Here is a 6109-nt window from a genome sequence, read left to right as displayed (position 1 = left end):
GGTCTGCAGTTTTCTTATTTTTATTGTTTGTTTTTTGAATCAGGGTTAAGGTGGTCTTATGGAGTGTTTGGTCAAGTTTCTTCCTTTTCAAGTCTCCTTCCTGCTTGGAAGAGGGAAAGGGATAGTTTGATAAAACTGAAGTGAATTCATTTTTTTGAGGTTTAAGAATTTTTATGTGTATGCGTGTTTTGTCTGCATGCATGCATACACCACATGTGTGCCTAGTGTCTATGGAGTTCGGAAGAGAGCATTTGATATCCTAGAGTTGAAGTTAAAGATAGTTGTGAGTTGCCCTTGGGTTGTTGGGGAACCTGGTTTCCCCACAAGCGCACCAAATGCTCTTAACTGCTGAACCACCCCTGGAGTTAATTTATTTTAAAATTATTTCTAGAATTTGGCAATGAAACCGTAATATTCCGGCTTTTTCTGTGGTAGGATGCTTGTAATTACTTCTTTGGTCTCCTTCCTGGTTATTGGTTTATTTAGGGTTTCTGTGGTTTATCTTTTCCTCTGATATATTTTTAGTAGGTTGTATGTGTCCAGTGGCTTAATTCCTCCAAGTGTTCAATATTTATCACTTAATTTTATAGTAGTTTGTTGGGATCTTTTGTATGTATACTATATTTTTGTCATGTTTCCTTTTTCCTTAATTTCAAATTGTTCTTGCAGCTATAAAATGTCAATTGGTTTTTGTATTTTGAGCCTGAACTCTGTGCCTCAGCTAAATTAACTTACTGGTTGATTAACAATGTGAAATTATTTACATAGTTTTATGAATTTGAACATTTTGTTTGGGTTTTCTAGTTTTCTATAAAGTTGTTCAAAATGTCTTATTATTTTTTTTAAATGTCTGTAGGATCTGTAGTGATGCTCTATCTTTCAAAACCCACTTTGAGTTACTTACTGAGCCAGCTCCACTTTCATTTCACTTCCACCTGAAAATGTTTATGCATCTTGCCATGCAGGTCTAGTGGTGAGTTCTCTCTACTGTGTGATGTCTTTACCTTGGAATAATTCTTTTCTATGCATCTAATTCTAGACTGATGAGTATTTCTAGTATGCAAAAATTCTCTGTTATCCTTTGATTGGAACTGTTTCTAATGAGAAATTTGAAGTAGTCATTAATCTCTTCCCTACTTACGATGGTATTCTTGCTCTGCTGACTGAATGCTCTTTATAATGTTCTTTTTTTTTACTAATTTTATAAAATCTAATTATTTTTATATTTTGAGAATTTCATACATGAGAACTGTATTTACATTATTTTCACTCCTCCTTCTCCCCAAATTCTTTCCATCTGCTCCCCAATTTACTTTCGAATTCACAATCTCTTCCATAATTATTATTTTACACACAGAGACAGACAGACAGACAGACACACACACCATCTACTAAGTCCATTTAGTATTGCCTATGAATACTCTGGGTATTTTATCTGGGTTGTCAAATTCCATGTTTAGAAGTGACAATTTGGGACTGGACAATCTATCAGGGCTCATTCCTGAAGAAAACCGATTTTCTTTCTTTCTCAGCAGCCATTGATTGATTACCCAAAGCTCTTCATCAAGAGGTGAGGGCTTCGTAAAATTTCATCCATCCACCTTGCCATTTTGGCTGATCTTATTTTTATACGAGTCATGTTTAGGCAAATCACACTGTTGTGATTTCATGGGTGTAGCGTCTGTGCCAAGTCAAGAACATCATCTCTGGGATGGGTGCATACTAAAAAGGCCTTGGGACTGAACCAATTCCAAAAGGAAGGCTAAATATATTAGGGAGAAAGGGATAAGCAGAATGAATATGAGGAAAAAAGATATGTAAGTCCTAATTGTAGCAGTGGCTTGAGGAAGAACAACAGTGACTGTCAGTCTGGAAGGGGAAGAAGCCTGAGTGAGGGTATCCGTGGGTCACAAGCAGATTTGCACGCTTGGTGATAAGCACACGGGAGTTCACTTTTCTAGCATTCATTCATTCATTCATTCACTTCATGAAAATGGAGATCTGTGGTAGGGGAAACTTGAGGAGAATGAAGGCTTGATGTCATGAATGCCTTGACAGTCCTCACATGGTAGATGCTCTGTAGATGTGTGCTAGGCTATTGATAGGCGCATAAGCTTCCCTGAGATTTGCAGGATAGCCCCTGGGGATCACTGTGAGCAAGCAATGGCTCTTTCCTTCTGCCGCTGGACTGGAGCCAGAATGTCGCTCTGAATTCCATACCATGACTATAATTCACCTTAGGGCAAGCGCTTGCCAACAGAGGCTTGGCCACTAAATCCTAAAGATTAGTGTTCTATAAATTGCCACAACTGATGAAGCTCTGAGTTCAGGATGGAGTTAGAAGGTATAGGTGGAGTATTCATTTTTTTCTTTCTTTATGTTTTTAATGTATGGGTGTTTTGCCTCCATGTTCTTCTGTGCACCACGTATGTAATGCGTGTAAGGCCAGAAGAGGGCACTGAATCCAGGCACTGGAGTTAAGAATGGTTGTGCTAGGCCATGTGGGTGTTGAGACTCAAACTTGGGTCCTCTGGAAGAGCAGCCAGTGCTCTTAAACACTGAGCTGTCTCTCCATCCTCACTTAAACACTGAGCCGTCTCTCCATCCTCAAGGAGATTATTTTGAAGGGTGTCATATATACACTGGGCCTGGTCTTTCTGAGTCAACTCAGGAAATTGTTGCCTTCTCCTTTTCTTTCTTCTGCTGCCTCCAGTGTAGAGAAGCCTAAAGCTCAGGCAGCACCTGCTTTCTGTTGCGTGTATTTAGTAGTAGGTCATGAACGTGAAATAAATGAAATGAAAGAGGGCGCTCTGCCAGAAAATAACTGCTCCATACAATTTCACTGGGAGCCCTTGGAGACGGGATCTCTGTTCGTTTTGGCGAGCCCCTTTCCTCCCCAGCCCCTGCTCCCTAACACCCCTTCCCTCCAACTCTGCTCCCCTGCTCCCACCCACAGCCCTCCCCTGTGACCTCCAAGAGGCAGCGCATGCGCCGACCCCACGCCAAGGGCTCCTCCGCCTTCCTGGTGCCTGCTGTTCCCTGTTATTCTCATTGCCCTGTAATTCGAGGGGACAGGTGAGATGTGCTTCAAAACACTGTAATCATATTTTAAATGGAAATGAAATGTGTGAATTAAATGTAAATTACAGTAGAATGGAAGGACAATCACTATTAGTTAAGGTCTGACACCTATTTTTGCAGGCCTTTCCCGAATGCCACAACTTGTTTCCCCACGCGTGTGATGAGGGGTTGTAATTACGGGGCAGCTGCTTCGATAGCCGGACTGATGCTGGTTACTGGACCATTTACGCGCGGGGTCTGCATGTGGGGCTGCGTATGTATTTTAAATAGATACGGACCGGCTGTTGGTACTATAAAATTACCCAGAAGAAATGATATTTTTATACTAGGGCTGTGGGGGAAAAGAAAACCGATGTCTTTTTTTTCTTTCCTTTTTTTTTTTTTTTTTTTTTTTTTTTTTTTTTCCCCTAGAAAGGTGAGGCGGTAATATAAAGGGACACTTTTATATAGTCAATTTATTTACGGATTCTCCATTTGCTTTTATATTGGAAAAATATGTGCTGTGCCAAGGAGTTGCAATTTGGCCCTCAGTCTCCGACTGCCCTCTTCCCACTAGCGCAGAGAGTCTCCTTGCTTTCCAGCGGAGCTCGCATTTTCTCGTGCAAAACCATTCCTGAAGCATTTTTGTTTCAAGATGGTACCAGCACTTTGTTGCAGTTCCTTGCATGATGAAGGGAATAATTTTATCATCTACCTACTTGATGCCATTACAAACACGAGAGGAGATCTTTGAACAACCATTTCAATTACAACTTCACTCATCTCCTGTTCTAGGGAGACAAAATGTGCTCTGGAACTTTCGGAGTCACTTCTGTGGTGTGTCTTTCACCTTTCAGAGATATGAGCAAATCTGGACAAAGCAGCTAGGGGCGGAAGTATCTATGAAGATCAGTAAATCTGCAAAAATCCTACTACCCAATGACTATCATTGATCCATCTTGTTCGGGCTAAGTAAATGCTTCTGATTCAGCAGATAGCATATGTTGAATAATCTTGTGTGTCAGTGAACTTTACGAATCTTGCATTTTCAAAGCAACAAAGATGCAAGCTCAGTCAATATTTGGTTCTCAGGAACCCTTGTGACTGACATGTGTCTAGCCTGTGATTAGCAAGGGTTCCTTCTAGCCTTAAGAGTTCCCGGGTTACAGCTAGTTGGTTCTTTTTCTGCACTTGGCCTTGCAACAGCTTCTCACTCGTGGTCTCCTCCCTAGAACTGACTCCACCCACTGTCCCTATCACCCCCTTAGCTTCTGTCCTACAGGTGACTCTGATGACATCATCTGCTGCCTGGGAAGAAGCCTGTAGGCGCAGTGGTGAGACAGTCTAGAGTCTCTGCTAGGGCTTTCCAGAACCTGATTCTTCCCCAGCGTTCCAAGCACTTCCTTCTCGGGGTCTTTGCGTTCACCTCCTGTCCTGTAGTCACAGATGCCTCTGAACATTTCTCTCAGACATTTCCTTGGAGTTGAAACCTTCCAGCCTACTGCTATTCATTGTGGAATCGAAGACTCATGTGTCCCGTGTGGTCCTCATCCTGCAATGCTTAGGACATAGAGCCTAGTGGGAAGTTGTTAGGTTCTTCTATATCTGCTCTTGAAAGGGCTAGGAGAACCTCAGCCACCCCTGTCCACCTCCCTCTCTTTCCCTGCCTATCATGAGGTGAATACACTTCTTCGACTAAGCACTTCCTCTTGATGACATACTGCCCTATCATAGGTCCAAAGCAAGGTGGGCTGAAATCTCTGAAACCATGAACTAAAGCAAGCTATTCTTTTTCAAATTGATCTGTCGTGGGAATCTGTAACATTAATAAATATCTGAGTAACACTTAGGCTAAAACACTGTGGCTGTGTTCCCAAACACGCTGACAGTGGCCCCCATACTACTACTGATCCCGTGTACACCCATTTCTACATTGCCTGAGTCTAAACCAGAAAGACGGGTACCATGACAGCATCTCCCTCAAAGCTCCACAGTCAGCCAGAAGAATCCTTCTAGACAGTAGGGGAGTCTCTTGGCAAGTTACTTCTTTAAACTAAGTAAACATAAATATATGTCAACTTTTGAATTCCCTGTTTTCCTCCTTCGTTGACATCATCCATCTTCGTTTCTAAACAGCACACTAAATTGCTGTCTGTAACAAAATGTAAACCCCATCAGGTGTCTTCTTCTTGATTTCATTATGTCTCCTAGTACCTTGTTTATGTTCGTGCGGAAACCAAATTAGTTGACAGTCTGCGTTCTGAATGCAAATCTGATGTTGGCTTCTCTTTTTCAAACCCCTGTGGCTCAGTGGTGGAAAGGTTAGTGAGAATTGAAAAAAAAAAGGGGGGGAGTGCTAAAGGAAAATCTCCATAACCTTGTTGGAGTGGGTGTTAAAAAGGAAGGACCTGGATTCCCAACCTTATTCCTAATTAAGAAGACATTATTATTATAAACATTCTTCTAAGTAAGAAGACATTAATATTTGCATTATACACGATACAAACTAAGTCCAAATGGAAACCGGGCCAATGAGTGCTTATGCAACCACAGCTATGAAGCCTGCAAAATTCCAGTAGGTGGTGACAGGTCTAACAGGCATCAAAGAAGCAAAATAGTTTGGGGTCAAGTGCATTTTGGGAGCATTTCAGGATATCCCATGAGAAGCCTTGTAATTCACTGCTTTCTAGCACACATTATTAATTCTTTAAGAAATCCAGTTTATTTCGATTCAGCCTCCTTCCCCAGCCCCTCCTGATCCATCTTCCGTACTCAACCCACCCAACTTTGTGTCTTCATTTATTTTATTTAAAAATCTGTTCAGAGCGATTAATGCTGGCAACTTACTCTTGGGTGTGTGATCCACTACGGTGTGTTACTCCTACGGGGGGAGGGGGGGCACACCCTTGAAAAACAACAAACTCTCTTGATAGCTGTCAATTACCCATCATTCCTCAGATAGGGGTGAGACTAATTGACCAACTTCTGTGCTGGAAGTTTGTTGGGGTTGAGCTGACACAGCTCTTTCCACTGACTTAAAAGCTCTTGA

The sequence above is a fragment of the Alexandromys fortis genome, unplaced genomic scaffold, assembly GCF_014885135.2.
Source record: "Alexandromys fortis isolate MF-2015 unplaced genomic scaffold, M_Fortis_MF-2015_v1.1 scaffold_55, whole genome shotgun sequence".
In the NCBI taxonomy this organism is placed as follows: Eukaryota; Metazoa; Chordata; class Mammalia; order Rodentia; family Cricetidae; genus Alexandromys; species Alexandromys fortis.
The sequence above is the reverse complement of the archived record's forward strand: the minus strand, read 5'-3'. Positions refer to the sequence as shown.